The following is an 18,301-nucleotide window of genomic DNA, read 5'->3' as shown; positions in this document are numbered from 1 at the left end:
CAAAGCCCCCCGGACAATGCACCTCTGCCTTGGTGCCTCTCCCAGCGCCTCGGTCCCCCTCACCCGGGAAGCTGCCCACAATGAGCCTTCCAGCCCGTGAACACCGTGTGTCTCTGTTATTTAGGTCTTCTTTGATTTTTCTCAGCAGTATCTTGTAGTTTTCGGTGTACAGGGCTTGCACATCTTTTGTCAGATGTATCCCGAAGTGTTCATATTTTTATGTTATTGTGATTACTATGGTTATATTTCATTTGGTTGCTCACTGATAACATATAGAAACATACTGGATTTTTGGGTACTGTCACATCCTGCAACCTGCTAAACTCACTGAAACTTACAGATTTTCCAAGTCCTCTGAAGTGTCTATAGGCAATTACCTGAAAGTGTTTAAATGGAAATGTTTCTTACTGCACCTGGTTTTCCCTCCCCGTGCTACAACTCCCAGCAAGTTCCAGCACTCGGAGAACCCCACGCGAGAGAGGCCTGAGGCCTAGCCTTTTGACAGCATCACTGTAAACGTAATGGTTTGCACAGCCCGGAGCAAGCTCCACAGCATTGAAGGGATGCGAGTAGGAGGAGGTGATGGTGGAAGGGGGTGGGGAGAAACTGTTCACAGGCAGATCAATTTTAGGAAAATTTTAGGACAATTTATTTCAAACTATCCTGCCTCTCCCTCCTTGAAAAGTCTTCCTGTGTACCCAGGTGCACCCCAGCTTGAGACCACCCTGCTGACGATATTAACAGAAGCCCTTTTCGTGCTGGCATTGGTGGAGAGGGGGAGCAGGAGGTGGACAGGGCAGGTCTCCCCACTCACGCACCCTGACAAGGTGGGGAGACTAGGGGCCCGAGGAGAAGGGCAACGTTGAGGCTCTGTTTTGCCGTCTAGGGGAGCAGACACCAGGAGGTGCTGTCTAAAGTTTATAGAACCAGAAATAGATACTTAAGTATATTATTTTTAAAAAGACCTAAATAGAAAACATGTTTAGTTCCAATATCAAAACTAGGGATAAATCGATAGGGAAGTGAGCTAATCTCTTATTTTTCATGAGGGAGTCAGTAGATGCTGTCCTAACTTGAAAAAAGAGTTATTCACATCTATTTTTCAAAGCTATGTTGGTCATTACCTGAAAAACTGGAAGCAAAAGTGGTTAAAAATGGCTGCTTCTCAGGAGTGAGATAAGAGATCTCCACTCTTCATTTTGTGACCTGTATGATTTTGATTTTTCTGTCTGGGTGTATATTATTTTGATTTAAAAATATTCACTGAAGCCATAGTGAGAAGGGGGTGTTGAAAAGACACGGGGGCCAGCTGGAGCTCTGTGAGCAATGACGTAGCAGTGGGTTATCACCCAAAGAATGAAATTCCCACGTCCGTGTTAACGTAGATAAATGATTGAATAAGCAAGTAAACGAGGGAAAAGAGACAAATCTCCCACACAGAAATATCCCGAGTAAGTGACATAGATGTCGTGCCCCCAGGAGGGTAGCACGACTCCCGCTAAGTGTGGGCCGTGCAGAGTGACTTCCTCCCAAAGAGTACAGTGTGGACAGGGAAGGAGCCACTGGACAGTGAAGACACCTGACAGACACGACCTCAGCCAGGGGGTCAAGGTCAACATCAGCAGAAATGCATCGTGTTGAGAGTACGTACCCCTGATAGGACGTGATGAGAAGGGCACCTCCTCCGTGTCTTCCTTCTAAGAACACACCACCCCAGTTCAGCCACCAGACAAACCTCAGACGATGCCCAGCAGAGGGAAATTCTACAAAATCCCCGCTCCTGCAATTGTCAAGTCATCAAAAATACAGAAACACCGAGAAACAGTCACAGCCAAGAGGAGCCAAGGGGGACTCGAGACTAAATGAAATGTGGTGTCCAGGGTCGCCTCCTGGGGCAGAAAAAGGATTTCAGGTAAACACGAAGAAGATAAGAATAAAACATGCACTTTAATAATAATACATCAGTATTGGGACTTCCCTGGTGGCACAGTGGTTAAGAATCCACCTGCCAACACAGGGGTCACGGGTTCGAGCCCTGGTCTGGGAAGATCCCACATGCCGCAGAGCAACTAAGCCCGTGCACCACAACTACTGAGCCTGCACTCTAGAGCCCCTGCTCTGCAACAAGAGAAGCCACCACAATGAGAAGCCTGCGCACAGCGACAAAGAGTAGCCCCCGCTGGCCGTAACTAGAGAAAGCCCGCACGCAGCAACGAAGACCCAACACAGACAGAAATAAATAAATTAAATTAATTAATTTAAAAAAAAAGAAATACACCTGCAAACATACTGAGTAGAATGATAGCAAATTGAGTTCTAAAGAAGATTAATACATTACAGCAAGGAGGGTCTCTCCTGGGAATGTAAGGATGGTGTAATAGTATATTTAATAAAAGATTAAAGAAGAAAAAATATCTTGATCATCTTATGAAATACCTGACAGATCAAAGATTAAGAATAATCATCATTTTAGAAGCAAATAATTATTCAGTATGCATTCATGACAACACACACACACCAAAAACAAGCTTGGTGAGCTGGGAAGGGGGTGGAGGTCCTCAGTTAATTAATTAATGTGTAGGAGACATTTAATAATTTTTGTTGGCTGCTCAACTCCTGAAGCCCTGCTCAGTGCCTGAATTCCCAACTTTTCATTTATAGGAACTTAAGACACTGGGTCTCGCATCCTTAGCCTCCCTCACAGCTGGGTAGGGGAAGAGCAGCTCTCCACTTCCTGGAGTACCTGTGGTAGTGGCAGCCTCCAGTGCCTGGTGCCGCCTGGCAATGGAACAAGCGTTTCTGTTTCATCCAGCGGTTTCCTAACTGCACCAGGTGTGCAGTCTGACTTCTGCTGTGCTGGCTGTGTAGCTGCCCTTTGTTCCTGCCATTTTTCATGGCTAGTCCTTGGGCCTTTCCAGCAATTCTGTGCACCCTCCAATATTCCTTCAGAAAAATCCCTTTTCCACGGACATCAGCTGGAGCTGGTTTCCTTTACTTCAACTAAGAAGTCTTCCTGATGAAGGGACTCACCTGAAACCTACAGCAATCATCGTACTAAGAGTGAAATGCTAGTGCATTTCCATGAAGTCAGTAACGAGCCAGGGCACCTGTGACCGTTCTGGTCTGGAGGTCTGAGGCAATGCAGGAAGGCAGGAAGGAGAAATGAAAATCTGGCATGTGGGATCTTAGTTCCCCAACCAGGAATCGAACCCACAACCCTTGCATTGGAAGCACGGAGTCTCAACCACTGGACCGCCAGGGAAGTCCTGAGAATTGAACATTTTAAGATGTCAAAAAGGAATATGCAACACGGTCACTGTTGACCCCCCCTCATCCCCACCCCATGTAAGTTCCATGAGGGCAGGAACTTCCATTGGTCTTTTGGGTTCACCAATGTACGATGAACACCTAGAACCAGGCCTGACTTTTGGCAGGTGTTCAGGTAATATTTGTTAATTAAATTAATGAATTAACAAAGAATAATAAAGTTGTTTACCTAGAAAGTTGAAGACAACCAAGGGAGAGAGTCTTTGAACAAATAAGAATCAGTAAAATGTGTGTAGTAAGGTTAGCACAGAAAAATCAACTACTTTCTTCCAGATTAGCAGTTTGAAAGTGGAAAACATTCGTAAGAGCAACAAACAAAATATCTAAGAATAAACTTTAAAAGAATTGTTCAAGATACGAAGAAAATTGTTTAATTTTGCAGGAAAATTTGAAAAGGCATTATTAATGATTTTAAAGATACAGCATGTCCTTAAAAGAAAAAATTGATATGACAATCTCTGTCACCTTACTGTGCGCCGCACAAAGCTCTGAGCCTTGACATTTAAGGTGCCGTCTGACCTCCCAACAGCGCGGTCAGGTGGGAGGATTACTGCTCTTTTTTTTTTTTTAAATAAGATGAGGGTACAGTTTACCGAAGTAAAGGGAATTTGGGGACATGAAGTGATTCGGACGGGAAGGGGCCGCCTGCAAGCCGCAGGGCAGGCGAAGGATGAGTGTGGGAATGTGTAAATGGCCCAGTAAATCCCGGCAAACTACAGGCGAGCCACCGGTAAGTGGACAAGAATGGGCCCTCACAAACGACAAACTCAAAAGGCCAGTGAACACGTGAGAAGACGCTCCAGCTCACACGTGGAGCGGGATTCCGGCTGAGACAATGAAGACCGTCTCCGTCTCAAGCTGTGACCGCTGCCGGTCCTGGCGGGTTCTCTAGTCTGTGTTTCAGCATCCCCACCCCAGACCGCTCACCTCCACCCTCACGGCCCCGCACTGCCTTCACCTCCTTCCTCTGGTCACCTGGTCATCCCTGCAAATGGCTTCAGGGCCCCGTCCCCTCTCCCAGCACAGCACCCACCTGCTTCCCCCCCCCACCACACACAGGGCACCACGCCTGCATCCAAGCAGCAAAGTGGAAGAGGGGACACGCCACGCAAACTGGTTTCATTTGCAGCTCGTGACCGCTCACTCCAAGGGGCCCTGGGGGCACTGCTCCGTTCCCCAGGCCCCTGGGGCCCAAGCGTCTGTACAGGGAGGAGGAGTTGGGGTGGTGCCGCCCACCGAGCTCTGGATAGAGGATGAGATCCGGGAGGACGCAGACGCCCGTGGCCAGCAGGCCAAAGTGTCCGTTCCCCAGGCCCAGGTGGGCTCTGGGGGGTGGAGGGGGGCCTGAGGGTGTCTAGGTCTGGCCAGCAGGGCCCCGGAAGGCAAGCAGGAGGCTGGAGGTACCGTCCGAAAGGGCAGCAAGCAGCCGTGACCCCACCGCCAGGGACCTCAGGTGAGAGGCCCAGCGTCCCCAGAGCCCCGAGGGACAGTCAGTCTGACTCCAGCCCAGGCAGTGTCCCCTCTGCGCTGACCCCTTAGGTCGGGGCTGTCACTGGGGAGGAGGAGGTCTGATGGTGGCCCTGGCCAGGACCGATGGAGGACATTCTGCGTGACCCGGAAATGATTTTAAAAAGCCTCAGGTGGGGTCTCACAGGGACACGGAAGAGCTGCCCTGGGCACGGAATATGCAGGTCATTTGTTTCCCTAGTGCCCTGGGTGCTGCCGGTGGGGGGTGGCCAGACGAGAAGTGCACGACCCTGGCCGCGAGGGCCAGAACCTTTAGGGAGGGGTTATCCTTCACCTTCTAGGACTCGGGCGTCCTCGCGGACATGCTATCCTGGGACGCAGAGCCGGGCTCCGATTGCACGGCTCTGTTTCCCGTCCTCTTCCAGTAAAACGTGGGCTTTTCCACGAGGGCCCCGCGATGGCCGGGCTGCGGCAGGCCGCTTTCAGGAGCGGCCGGCGTGATGAATCGCTTAGAGCTGTAAACTGTGTGCTCTCGCCGTGCGCTCTCACCGGGTCTGGTCCGCTCCAGCTCCCGTCCCCGGTGGCGGTGGAGGAACGGGATCCTTTCCAAGGAGAGGCTGCACTTTGATAAGAGCCTGCCTTTGCCTGAAATGTTCAAAACAGGGAGCGGCTCCGGGGGGAGGTGTGCTCCTGCCGAGCCTGGACGGCCGTCCTGGGGGCGCCGGGCGGGGCTGTTTTTTTGCCCCTTTTACGTGAAGCACTAGCTCAGCTGCTCCCCAGCTGGGAGGGATGGCAGGCCGCGCCTTGTGTAATGACAAGCACGGTGGCCAGGGGCCCACACACCAAACACACGATGTCTGCGGCCCCGCCCGTGGGGAGAAGCTCATCTCAGCCCTCAGGCCCAGCAGGCGCAGCTCAGACCGTGAGCCCAGGTCCAGGAGCTCAGCCCCCGGCCCCCTCCCCGTGTCCCCCTTCCCCAGCACACCAGGGGCCAGGGAAAGAGACTGTGGGGACTAGGGGGGCCTCTAAGGGGCTGAGCTGACGCTCGCAAACGCCCTGAACCGCTGGGCGGGGAGCAGCTGCCGGGTCAGGCCATCACGTGGATGCAAAATGCTGAGCCCTCCCTTGATCGCAGAGGGCTGCCTGGGGTACTGCCCTTTGCCGGCGGTGAGGGGGACAAAGGCGCCCCCTGCCTGAGGTCTTACAAGGAGACTGAGGCCCGGAGAGGTCCGGTGATGAGCTGGGGTTTGAGAACAGGCCTTCCAGGCTCCAAGGCCTGGTCTCACCGCACGTTCTTATCCCTAAAAAGACAGGGTCTATGGGGGCAGTGGTACAGCTAAGGTGACCAGTCTGAAAAGCCTGGGGACCGCTGGCTGGGGAAGTCCAGGCTGCATCCGTCAGACCAGGGACTGAAGGGCCAGAGCTGGGTGGGTCCCAGAATAGCAGGCAGAACCCGGCCACCAGGCAGTGGCTCTGCTCCTCGTTGGAAGCCCCTGGCTGCACCCAGGGTGGCAGAGCTCTCACCCAAAGCACTGAGACATTGCCCCCAGAGCCCTGCCCTGCTTACCAAGCCTGGTCCCTGCATCCCGGGGAACAGTGGGGCTCTTTCTGGAATTTGCCAGAGGGACCCAGGTGGGGCTGCACAGAGAAGGCCACGAGGACATTGCTCCGCGGGAGATGCTGAGCCCAAGTTGCAGGGGACAGGGCTGACTCAGGTGACCGGGGTGGGCGGGGCATGCTATTTGCCAAGTCTGGAATACAGAGGAGCGGCTGAGCGGGAGGGGCGTGGGCAGGGCGCTTCCCTTGGGGCTGCTGATGCTGGACGTGTCTCGGAGCACACACCCAAGACCCAAGTGCAGGCTGGATGCGGACTTGGGGACCACTAGGATTCGGCAGGCTGGACGGGAGGACAGCCGCTGGACGCGACAGGTCCAGAGGGCACGTGTGTGGACGAGAGACCAGGACAGGGAAGGGGGGTGTGGGTCTGAGCCAGGGGCCCAGGCACACGTGGGCAGAGGGAGGTGGGCCAGGTCCCCCAGCCGCCTGCACAGCTGGCCCAGAACTCTGGCAAGGGCCACGTCCTTCAGCTCAAGGCTGGGCACTTGAAGCCACAAGTACGTTCTAGCCTTGGACCACCGGCAGAATCACCCCAGCCCCTGTGACTTTTCCACTTCACCCCTGGACACGCCATCTGCCCACAGGGGATGGAGTCAACCTTGGAGGCTGCCCCGCCCTCCTGCCCGAGGCACCAGCACCCTTTAGCCCTGGGGAGCTGGGACAAGCTGCCAGGTTTGCCCCAAGGGCACACTCACCTCTAGGCCACTCACTGCCTCTCTCGGGCCGTCTTCTCAGGTCAGACTGGTCTCCGTGCAGACGGGGGTCCCGGTGCCCAGGGGGCGTTCCTCGCTCACTCCTGTGCCCCTGGAGAGCATAGGGACCTTATAGGTCACAGGGTTACTCAGGCCCTGATACTGCACCCCCGGCCTCACTCCCGCCAGCTGCCCAGATCAGTGGCTTCCAAACCCAGTGGCACAAACCCATCGAGTGGCACATTCCCAGGGCCCACCCCAGACCTACTGATGCTTGGGGACGGGGCGAGGACTCAGCATCTGAAACAAGACTCCCGGTGACTCTGAAAGCTGCACTGAGATTTTGCACCACGCTGTGTCTCACTCCTTCAAGCCTCAAGCCTAACTCTGTTCGTCCAGGTGAAGCTGCCTCCAGGGGCTTCTAGCCCTTGACACGTCTCGAGGAAGACGCAGCGCACCCGGGACACGATGCGTGAGAAATACAGAGGTCACGGGAGCACTGAGGGGCAGCAGTGGTGGCCCTGTAGGGTCTCTCTGAGGACTTCCGTCGCAGAGCGTACCAGGAAGGATGCCCGTCCCGGCGCCTGGCATGAGGACACCAGCGGGCATATCCACGCCAGGCCCTGGGGAAGATGCCCGCAGGCGAGGCCCCAGTGCTGAGGGGGCCTCATCCGTCTCTCCCCCGCCTCCTCCCCTCGTCCTGTCCCCCTGGGCAGCCTCCCCGGACCACGAGGACCCCTCCACGCTTGGGCACCAGTCACACCGGTTGGAACCGGCTTTTGATAACTGAGGTCCGTCCTCCTGACAGACTCATTAATATGCGGTATAACGACTTTCTCGCTGAGATCGCCCGTGAGGGATGGTTGTACGGGGGATGCTTTCTCCTCCTGGAGAAACCATCTGGAGTTTCCATCCGCTGGCTCGCGGACACCCCCTGCTGTCCAAGACACAGAATCCTACACGCGCCCGAGATGAGAAGTTGGGGCAGGAATGCTGACAGCGGTTTTATTCGTAATAGACCCACGCTTGAAAGAGCCCCGGTGGCCCTCAACAGGAGAGGAGAAACAAACCGTGGTAAATTCACACACCAGGATGCTATACAGCAATAATCAGGAACAAACCGCTGATCTGTGCCGTCCTTTGGAAGCCTCACACCAAACCATTCCACTTGCGTGACATTCCAGGCCGAGCTCATCTATGGTGAACAATATCAGAGGACGGTGGCCTCTGGGAGCATGGGCAACGCCGACAGGGAAGGGGCCCTGGGGGCGCTCTGGGGAGGTGGGCACGTTCTGTGTCCTGTTAGGGGTGTGGGTGACAAAGATGCAGCCCATCGGCAAAACTCACCAAACGGTACACGTAAGATCTGGGCCTTTCGCCGAATCTGAACTTTATCTCTCCTTCCCGAGAAAGAAGCTAGAAACAAACACTGAACTCCAGCGACTGGTGAGCAAGCTGCAGTGTGGGGTGATGGGCACCGAGGTCTGGAACTTACCCGGAGATGCGTCAGCAGGCAGGTGGGCTGACAGGTGGGTGGAGGGGTGGAGACTGCGGTGTATTAATCAAAGATCCCAGATGGTGGGTGTGTGCAGGCTCACATACTTCTTTCAACTTTCCTGTGTGTTTGGAAACTTTTGTAATACAACATCGGGGTGGAGGAAGAGTGAGGGCAAGTGCAGAATTCCTTTGAGTATTGAACTTGGCTCTAAAGGGAAAGAACAGAAGGTGCTGTGAGCACGTACAGCCGATCTGAGCTTTCTGGGGACAGAGGAACGGGGTGGGTGTGTGTGCTGCCTGGAGGGGCCAGGGGCAGCCCACACTAAGGAGGCGCCCTGGGGCCGGCGACCGCCTTAAAGAGCCCTTTCCCGGGAAGACTCGCCTTTTCCTGGAGACGTGGGTTTGCTTAGCCACTGGCCTGACACACCTTCCTCTGCTTCAGCCACTGACTCAGGACACCTTTTGGAGGACCCACTATTTATTAGGCACCCAGCCTAGCTGAGGTCTGGCTTTGCAAAGGGCAGGATTCAAAAGTGGCTAAAACCTAGACTCTGGAGCAACTGCGGTTGTGGGGGGAGGTGGGACGGGGGACATCGCAGCACCGTGGAGGGTTGGCCGGTGTTTACATGTAGCACGTGGCATGCAGACACCGTGTGCACGGTGGGGCCTGCAGAGCCCCGGGAGGTGGCACGGAGGCTCCGTCCAGGCGTGGCCCGGCTGTGAGTGGACACGGGTAGGGAGGCACAGGGTCGGGTGTGTCCTCGGCACACGTACGTGCACACAGGGTGGCGTGACACACGCCAGGTGCTTCGTACACGTTTCAGTGAAGGGAGCAGAGGGCATGTGTCTGTGCAGAGGCTCGTCTGCTCGAGACGTCTGCTCGGCGGCTGTACCCAATTGTCACAGGCAGGCGGCTTACACAGCAAACTTGACTTCTCACCATCTGGAGGCTGGAGGTCCAGCTGGGCTCTGGCGGGGGCCGTCTCCCAGGCTGCAGACGGCCGGGCTTCTCACTGTGTCCTCACGCGGAGGAAGGAGAGACAGGAAGCCAGCTCTCTCGTGACTCTACCGCCCAACACTGTCACCCCCAGGAGGGCTTCAACATGTGAATCTGGGGGACACAGTCAGCCCATAACTAGAGGCTAGAAGGGGAGGTTGGGACCAGTTTACTCATGTCCTCGTTTTTATGCCAATATTTTGGTGTTGCCCAGGTAACCACAAGAAGCACCAGAAGCTGTGTGGTATATCTGAGTCTTTCCATGTAGACATTTGGTCCTCGTGACCCCATTTTACAGATGAGGAATCCGACACACAGTGGGGGTGTCTTGGTCACCAGGAGGAGGTGGCAGAGCTGGGAGTAGAGGCGGCTGGCCTGGGTCCTGAGTCTCTCAGCACTGTGGTGACCGCTTCTGGGTTTAGGAGCCGGGGGGTGTGGAGCTGCTGGTCCCTGGGGCCATCAGAGAGGTGCTGGCAGGGGCAGGTCTGCACTGCTTAGCCGGCAAGGTGGCGGCTGGGAGCTCATTGACCTCTGTGGACTCTTCTGGTTACCGGACTTCCAGAGTGTGTATATATCTCCAAGAGCCTGATCCAGAGGCAGTGCCTGCATTTCTAAGAAACTGAGTGCAATTAAATGCAGCTTCATTCATTTATTCACCTGCCCATCATCCATCCATCCATCCCTCCATCCCTCCTTCCATCCATCTATCCATCCATCCATCCCTTCGTCCATCCATCCATCCTTCCTTCCCTCCATCCATCCATCCCTTCATCCATCCATCCACCCTTCCTTCCCTCCATTCGTCCATCCCTCCATCAATCCCTCCATACGTCCTTCCCTCCATCCATCCCTCCCTCCCTCCTTCCCTCCCTCCATCCCTCCTTCCATCCATCTATCCATCCATCCATCCCTTCATCCATCCATCCATCCTTCCCTCCATCCATCCATCCCTTCATCCATCCATCCATCCTTCCTTCCCTCCATCCGTCCTTCCCTCCATCCATCCCTCCATCCCTCCCTCCATCCTTCCTTCCCTCCCTCCCTCCTTCCATCCATCTATCCATCCATCCATCCAAAGTTCCCCTAGGAAGTGACATTAAGTGGAGTCATAAACGTGGGAGGAAAAGTGTTCCTCTTTGAGTGAAGAACAAATTTAAAGGTCCTGAGGCTTCAAAAACTAGGAGGATTTAAGGAAAAGAGAACTGTTCACCATGCAGCAGAACGAGCAAGCAGGCTGCTGAAGAGGAGTCTGGAGCGGTAGGAAGGGGTGAGACTGTGCGGAGCCTCCGAGGCCACGTGAGGCATTTTGGACTTAACTTGAGGAAAATGCGATGCTTACGATGCTTCCTAAAGGCTACCCTAAGGTATGGGTGTGATCCGATCTACCCTAAGGTATGGGTGTGATCCGATTTGCATTTTTGGAAGATGCATATCTTCCACTAAGATGGGCCACCGAGGAAATGGAGGAACAGGATGGCAGGTGTTTGTCTCATCCTTGCATGCATTTGTCCTGCTAGAGACGGGCACTGCTCTAGGCCCTGGGGACACTGCACCAGCAGGACCAAAACAGCCTGTGCCCTCGTGAAATTTGCAGTCTTGTGGGGAGAAACACGTAAAGACACATGCTCAAATGAACACATCACATCTCAGAGGCTAGACTGTGTAACAGAGAAAGACACAGTGCAGTAAGGACACAGGTGGGGATGGGGAGGGTGGCCATTTCACCCAGGCTGTGTAGGGGAGGCTGTGTGAAGGGGTGACATCTTCACAGAGATTTGAAGGAAGCGAAGGAGGGAGTCAGACAGCTGCCTTGGGGGAAAGGAGCAGCCAGTGCAGAGGTCCTGAGGGAGCCAGCGGGTGTGCTGGGTGACCAGGCACGCTCCAGTGCGGCTGGGCAGTAGGAGTGGGGAGACTGGCCAAGCGGGAGCAGGAAGCCAGACCAGGGGGACTTTGGAGGCCAGAGGGATGCCACTGGACAGAGGCGTGGCGTGAAATGCCCACATTTTAGGGGCAAGACTGGGAGTGGGCCACTTCTTAGGGGACGGCAAGCATCCAGGACGGTGGCCTGGTCCCAGGCTGGGTAGAAAGGTGGAAACCGTCAGATCTGAAGATACAGTGGTTTTAGACAGAGCCACCAGGATTCGTTGATGGATTAGACACAGGGGTGAGAAAAGAAAGGAAGTCAGCAACACTGCAAGCTTGTAGTCTGCACAGTGGGGAGAGTTTACTGCCGTGGGAAAGACGGGAGAAGAGACAGGCTGGAGCAGTGAGTCGGCCTGGGTGGGGGGTGAGGGGCAGTGGGGGTGTTGGGGTCCACACAGCTCAGGCCCTGGGTGTCCAGGCCAGGACGCAGGGACTGATGGGCTAGGAAGGGTGGAGGCGATGTGGTGACAGACCGAGCTGGGTAGAGACAGAGGAGTGACCGGGCGCACGGGCGGCCGGAGGGAAACCTCAGCGCCTTGTGGAAAACGAGAACGCGCGGACGGCCGGCGCAGACAGCGCTGGCGCCGGGCTGGGAGGAGCGAAAGGCACCACATCCACTTGCAGGAGAGGAAACAGAAGCTTGGAATGGACAGAACCTGCTCTGAGACCACACGACGCGAAGCAGGAGAGCGGGGCCCCATCCGGGTGTGGCTTACAGCTCTTACCCACCGTGTTCCGGCCCTGGTGGTGGTCCTGGGGTGTTTAGTCTTCGACCCCGACCGCTAAGCCTCTCCAGTGTGTGCCTTGGCTGTGCTTGCGTGTGTCAGCTTCCCTGGGCCACTGGGACTCTGTCACAACACGCAGCCGCTCTCACTCAGGTCTCTGCACTCGGTGCCCCCTGCTTGGGATGCTCTCTCTCCAGATCTCTGCATGGCTCTCTCTTCCTTCCTGCTCGCTCAGAGGTGACCTTGCCAGGTCAGCTGACCTCCTCAGACGAAACCCCCCTCAGAGGGGTCAGCTGAGCCCCTCTCCCTGCTGCCTTTGCTGGGATTTCCTAACCTGCTTTCCCCGCATTCATTTCTCTGCAGAGCACGTATCAGCTGACGACTTAAGAACGTCTGGTCACCCAGCACACCCGGCTGGCTCCCTCAGGACCTCTGCACTGGCTGCTCTGTCCCTCCCGCTGGAGTGTAAGCCCCATGAGGACAGAGGCTGGGACCGCGCCTGACCCCTCGTCCCTCCCACACGCACTTGCCGAATGTTGCAATGACCGGACAGGCAAGTGTTTTCATCCAGAAAGCGGGTCTCATGTGTGATGCGACGGTGGGGCTACCAGGACCTCCAGAGGGGCTGATCCATTTCGCACTCACCTGTGTTAATGGTAGTGAATTGCACAGGGAAATGGATCATCCAGAGCCACTGAAATTTGGTTTTGGAACAGACGGAACATGTGCGCGACTTGCCACGTCAGCCCCGGTGGGCACCTGTTGTCCTGAGCTCCCCACCGTTCTTGCCCCTCCTTTTGGTGGCCTCCTCCCGGATTTCTTCTGGAAACGCTCTCTGCTCTCGGTCTGAGCGGTTCAGCCACGTTCACAGGCGTTGTCCCAGGACCCGTGGAGAGAGGAGGAGCCTTTGTGCTGGTGTCCTGGAGTGGCGGGCGTCCAGGGGCTACAACGGCCATCGTCCTGCCACCTGGAAGAGCCCACTCAGCCAGAAGCCGGAGGGAGAGCAGAGCCGAGGGGGCGGGGGAGGGACAGCGTCCAGCGCACTTGGATTCAGCCACGGCCCGTCCTGCCCGTTCGCACACTGCCAGGCACGTTGGCTTTTTAATCGTGACGCAACTGAAAGATTCCCACAGACCCATCACGTGGCTTCTTGGTCCAGCTGTTGTATCCCAGGACCAGGAGCCCAGGGCCCTGCGGGGCCGGAGAGCCCGGGTGACCGCAGATCACGGAGCCCTCCCCTCCCAGGCTGCGTCAGCCCCGGCACCGGCTCCCCAGCCCAGCGGCCCTGCAGGAGGTGCTTTTCCTGTCCCAGGCGCTGCTCCGTAGGGCGTGGTCCTCCTTGTCAAGACTCTGGCACTCAAGCTAATGGGTTTCAGCAAGCAAATTCTTCATAACCACGAACCAGTACTTCCTGTGTTGAAAAGACTCTGGGCTGGACGCAGAAGCGCCATGTGGGTGTGGCTGGAGGCAGGTCACCCCTCTCTGGGCCTCGGCTGGACATCTGGAAGGTGAGGGGGTGGGGCTCTTTCTACGCTTCCCTCCATTCTGGGGATTCTTTGCTCATGTGGAAGATTCCTGGTTTTCCACTGGCATTTAAAAAAATTGGGATATTGAATGTGATACGGAAAAGTCTGTAGATCATATATGTACAGCTTAAAGAAGAATTATTAAATAAATACCCATGGGACCACCACCCAAGTCTAGAAGGGAACATGGAAGCCCTCTGTAGTCGCCCCCCTCCACCCCACAGCCCTTCCCCCAAAGGCAGCCACTATCCTGATTCCGATAGTAAACATTTCCTCACTTTCCTTTACGTTTTTATCACCTTATATACTTCACCAATGTTTAATTTGGCTTAGTTTTGAATTTTGTACCATGTGCTGTAAAAGGTGAAGGATTTATATGATCTGAAGAGAAACCAGAGTGTACACAAGGTATTATATAAAAGAAATAGTTTTTTCTTTCTTTTTAAATTGGCATACATTATTATTATTATCCAGTACTATGATGTCTAGGACCCAAATACAGGTGTAGAATAGAAATTATGATTGTGGGCATGCTTGTCTTATTTCTCGTCTCACAGAAACTTTATCATTTTATTGTGATGGTCATTCCACTATGAAGATGTTTGATGTAGCTTTGTTTTTCTTTCTTCTCTTTTCTTTTCCTTCCTTCCTTCTTTCCTTCCTTCCTTCCTTTCTTTCGCTTTCTTTCTTTCTCTCTCTCTTTCTTTCTTTCTCTCTCTTTCTTTCTCTCTCTCTTTCTTTCTTTCTTTCTCTCTCTCTCTTTCTTTCTTTCTTTTCTGTAGATACTCCTCACCAGCTTCAAAAATTCTTTTCTATTCCAAATTTGCTTAGATTTGAAAAATTATGAATCAATGTTGAATTTCATCCAATTACTTTTCCTGCATTTATTTTCCCACTCACAGTTCCTAAGCTACTAATGTGAGTAAGATTGACGTATGACTTTCCTTCTCTCACTGTTCTTAGTAGGTTTTCCTACTGTCATGAAGTGAGTTGGAGTTGTTACCCCTTATTCTGTTTTCTGGAAGAGTTTGTATAAGATTTTATCTTTTGTTCCTTACACATTTGGTGGAAACTGCCAATAAAGCCATCTGTGCTTAGAGTTTTATTTGGGGGAAGATTTTTTTCACTGCTGATTCAGCATTTTCAAGAATCCATTTTTTTCTGAGTTAATTTTGCTACCTTTCCAGGAATGTATACATTTCATTTCAAATTTTCAAATTTATTGGCATAAAATTTACATAGTTTTCTCTTTTTTTTTTTTAATAGCTGAAGCATTTAAATAAATTTGTCAGGGGCTAATTAAATATCTGGGTATTTCAAAGACCCACTTTTGGCTTAGCTTACCCTCTCTGTTGGAGTATTTCCCCCCTATTTCATTAAGTTTTGCTTTGTATTTATTAGGGCCTCCTTTTATTTCCTTGTGGTTTGGTTTGTTATTTTTCTAAGTTCCTGAGAAAAATGCTTAGTTCCTTACTTTTCAGCTGTTTTCCCCTGTTATACACATTCAGGCATAAAAAAAGCCAAGTATAGCTTTCACTGCATACCACATGTTTGATATTTAGTATTTTCATCATTGCTTATTTAAAAGCATTTTCTAATTTTTATCATGATTTATCCTTTGACCACAATAAGTTATTTAGAAATGTGTTTATTAATTTCCAAACGTATGGCTATTTTCTGGTTATCTTTTTATTATCGATTGCTAGCTTAATTGCATTACGATCAGAGAATATACTCTGTATGATTTTAATTCTTTAAACATTTTTGACACTTGCCTAGAATATGGTTGATATTTGTAAAAGTTCTGTTTGGGCTTGAAAATATTGCGTGTTGTAGAATACAGTCTTCTATATAGATCTATTAGATCGAGTTTGTTAACGAAGTTGTTCAAATCTTTATATGCTTATGGTTTAATTTTCTATTTATTCTAATAATCATTGAGGCAGGAGTGCTAATTTCTTCTGCTCTGATAACGGATTTTTTTTTTTTTTTTTTTTTTTTTTTGGCTACACCACAGGGTATGCGGGATCTTAGTCCCCCGACCAGGGATCGAACCTGCTCCCCATGCAGTGGAAGCATGGAGTCCTAACCACTGGACCGCCAGGGAAGTCCCTGGATTTTTCTATTTTACCTTATATGTCTGCCAAGTTTTGTTTTATATACATTAGAGCTATGCTATTATATGCACACACATTTAAAATTCGTATATCTTCCTGATGAATCTAACACTTTATTATAAGTGACTATCTTTATTTCTAGTAATTCATTTTGCCATAAAGTCTATTTTATCATATATTAATAAAGCTACACTGGCTTTGGGGGTTGGGGTGGTATTTGTGTGGTGTGCTTTTTCCTTATCTATTCACTTTCAAGCTCTCTCCATTCTTAAGTTTTAGGATGTGTCTTTGCTCCTAAATAGTTTTCCATATTCTAGGTTCAGTTATTGCTCCCCTGTGATGTCCTCCCCTGCTCTACAGCAAGTCTGCTGTCAACAGATTCTGATTTTTTTCTTCATTTGGGAGTATTTTAAATCACTTTCTGTCTTAGTCTGTTCAGGACGGTAACAGAATACCATAGACTGGGCGGCTTATGAACAACAGAAATTTATTTCTCACAGCTCTGGAGCCTGGAAGTCTGAGATCAAGGTGCCAGCAGACTTAGGGTGTGGTAAGAGCCCCCTTCCTGGTTCACAGACTGCTGTCTTCTCCCTGTGTCCTCACAGGAGAGGGGGCAAGAGAGCTCTCTGGGGTCTCTGTTAAAAGGGCACTGATCCCATTCACGGGGCTGCACCTCAGGACCTCATGACCTCACGAAGTTTCCCGCTCCAAATACCCTCACCCTGAGCATTAGGTTTCAGCATATGAATCTGGGATTCACAAACATTCAGCCTGTAGCACTTCCATTCTCTGCACATAGAATCCTGACAGTTTTCTTTCAGCATTTAAGAATCATTGTTCCGCTGCCTTCTGTCCTCCATGTTTTCTGCATTAATTCAGATTATTTCCCTACATGTAATGAGTCATTTTCCCCTGGCTGCTTTCAGGATTTTTTCCGTCTTAGTTACCAAATTTGGCAAGTTTTCTGCCATTATTTCTTCAAATATTTTTTCTTAACCACACTTTCCTCTTTTTCCAGAACTTCAATAACACAAATGTTAGATCTTCTGGTATCGTCCCACTGCTTCCTGAGTCTCTGTTCATTTGTTTTTCAATCTTTTTCCCTCTCTGTTGTATCAGCTGGATCATTTCTCTTCAGGTTCACTGCCTCTTTCCTCTGTCACCTTTATTTTACTACTGAGTCCATCTAGTGAGGTTTTAATTTTGGTTATTATATTTTTTAGTTCTAAAATTGCCATTTGAGGGAGTTCCCTGGTGGCCTACTGGTTAGGATTTCAGGCTTTCACTGCTGGGTCCCGGGTTCAGTCCCTGGTCAGGGAACTGAGATCCTGCCAGCCGTGTGGCAAGGCCAAAAAATAATAATAATAAAATAAAATTTCCATTTGATTCTTCTTTGTATTTTCTATTTCTCTGCTGAGATTCTCTATCTTTCCATTTCTTCAAGAGTGTTTACTCTTGGGGCTTCCCTGGTGGCGCAGAGGTTGAGAATCTGCCTGCCAATGCAGGGGACACGGGTTCGAGCCCTGGTCTGGGAGGATCCCACATGCCGCGGAGCAACTGGGCCCATGCGCCACAACTGCTGAGCCTGCGCGTCTGGAGCCTGTGCTCCGCAACAAGAGAGGCCGCGATAGTGAGAGGCCCGCGCACCGCGATGAAGAGTGGCCCCCGCTCGCCGCAACTAGAGAAAGCCCTCGCACAGAAACGAAGACCCAACACAGCCATAAATAAATAAATAAATAAATAAATTTATTAAAAAAAAAAAAGAGTGTTTACTCTTATTCGCTGGAGCGTTTCTGTGACCCTTGCCTTGTCACATAACAGTTTTGTCAGGTAACCCCAACACCTCTGTCATCTTGGCATTGTTATCGTTGACTGCTCTCTCTCCACATTCCAGCTGAGATCTGATCCCTTGTTTGCTGGGTAATTTGGGATTGTGCCCTGGACATAGTGAATATTATGTTATGAGACTCTACTACTGTTTAGGTTCTATGGGGATTGTTGATATATTTCATTTTATCAGGCATTTGACGCAGGTGAGTTCAGACTGAAAGCTCCATCCAACCGTTGCAGGGCTGTTTGGCTCTGTCCCTTGTGTGCGCCACCCAGTGGGATCCGGTCTAGCCCATCATGCACTCTCTAACTCTGTGGTGTGCTGTTTGGGGCCAGCGATCCCAGGCATTCACAACAACTTTCTTAAGTCAATTTTCTTAGCTCCTCCCTTTCTACAGTCTCCCCAGTGCTTCCCAGCTTCCTGGAGCATCTCCTTTTGGTTATTTTGCCAGAAAGCTAGAACGTACTTACCCTGCTTGGTCTGCATACTTCTGATTTCTGCACCTGCATCTTGGGCCACGTGGGAGGAGGAGGAGGAGGACGAAAAGCAACAGCAATTGGCTCAACCCTCTTGGGAGCAGAG

Source organism: Balaenoptera ricei, chromosome 16 (genome assembly GCF_028023285.1).
Source record: "Balaenoptera ricei isolate mBalRic1 chromosome 16, mBalRic1.hap2, whole genome shotgun sequence".
NCBI classification, from domain to species: Eukaryota; Metazoa; Chordata; class Mammalia; order Artiodactyla; family Balaenopteridae; genus Balaenoptera; species Balaenoptera ricei.
Note: the sequence above shows the minus strand (reverse complement) of the source record.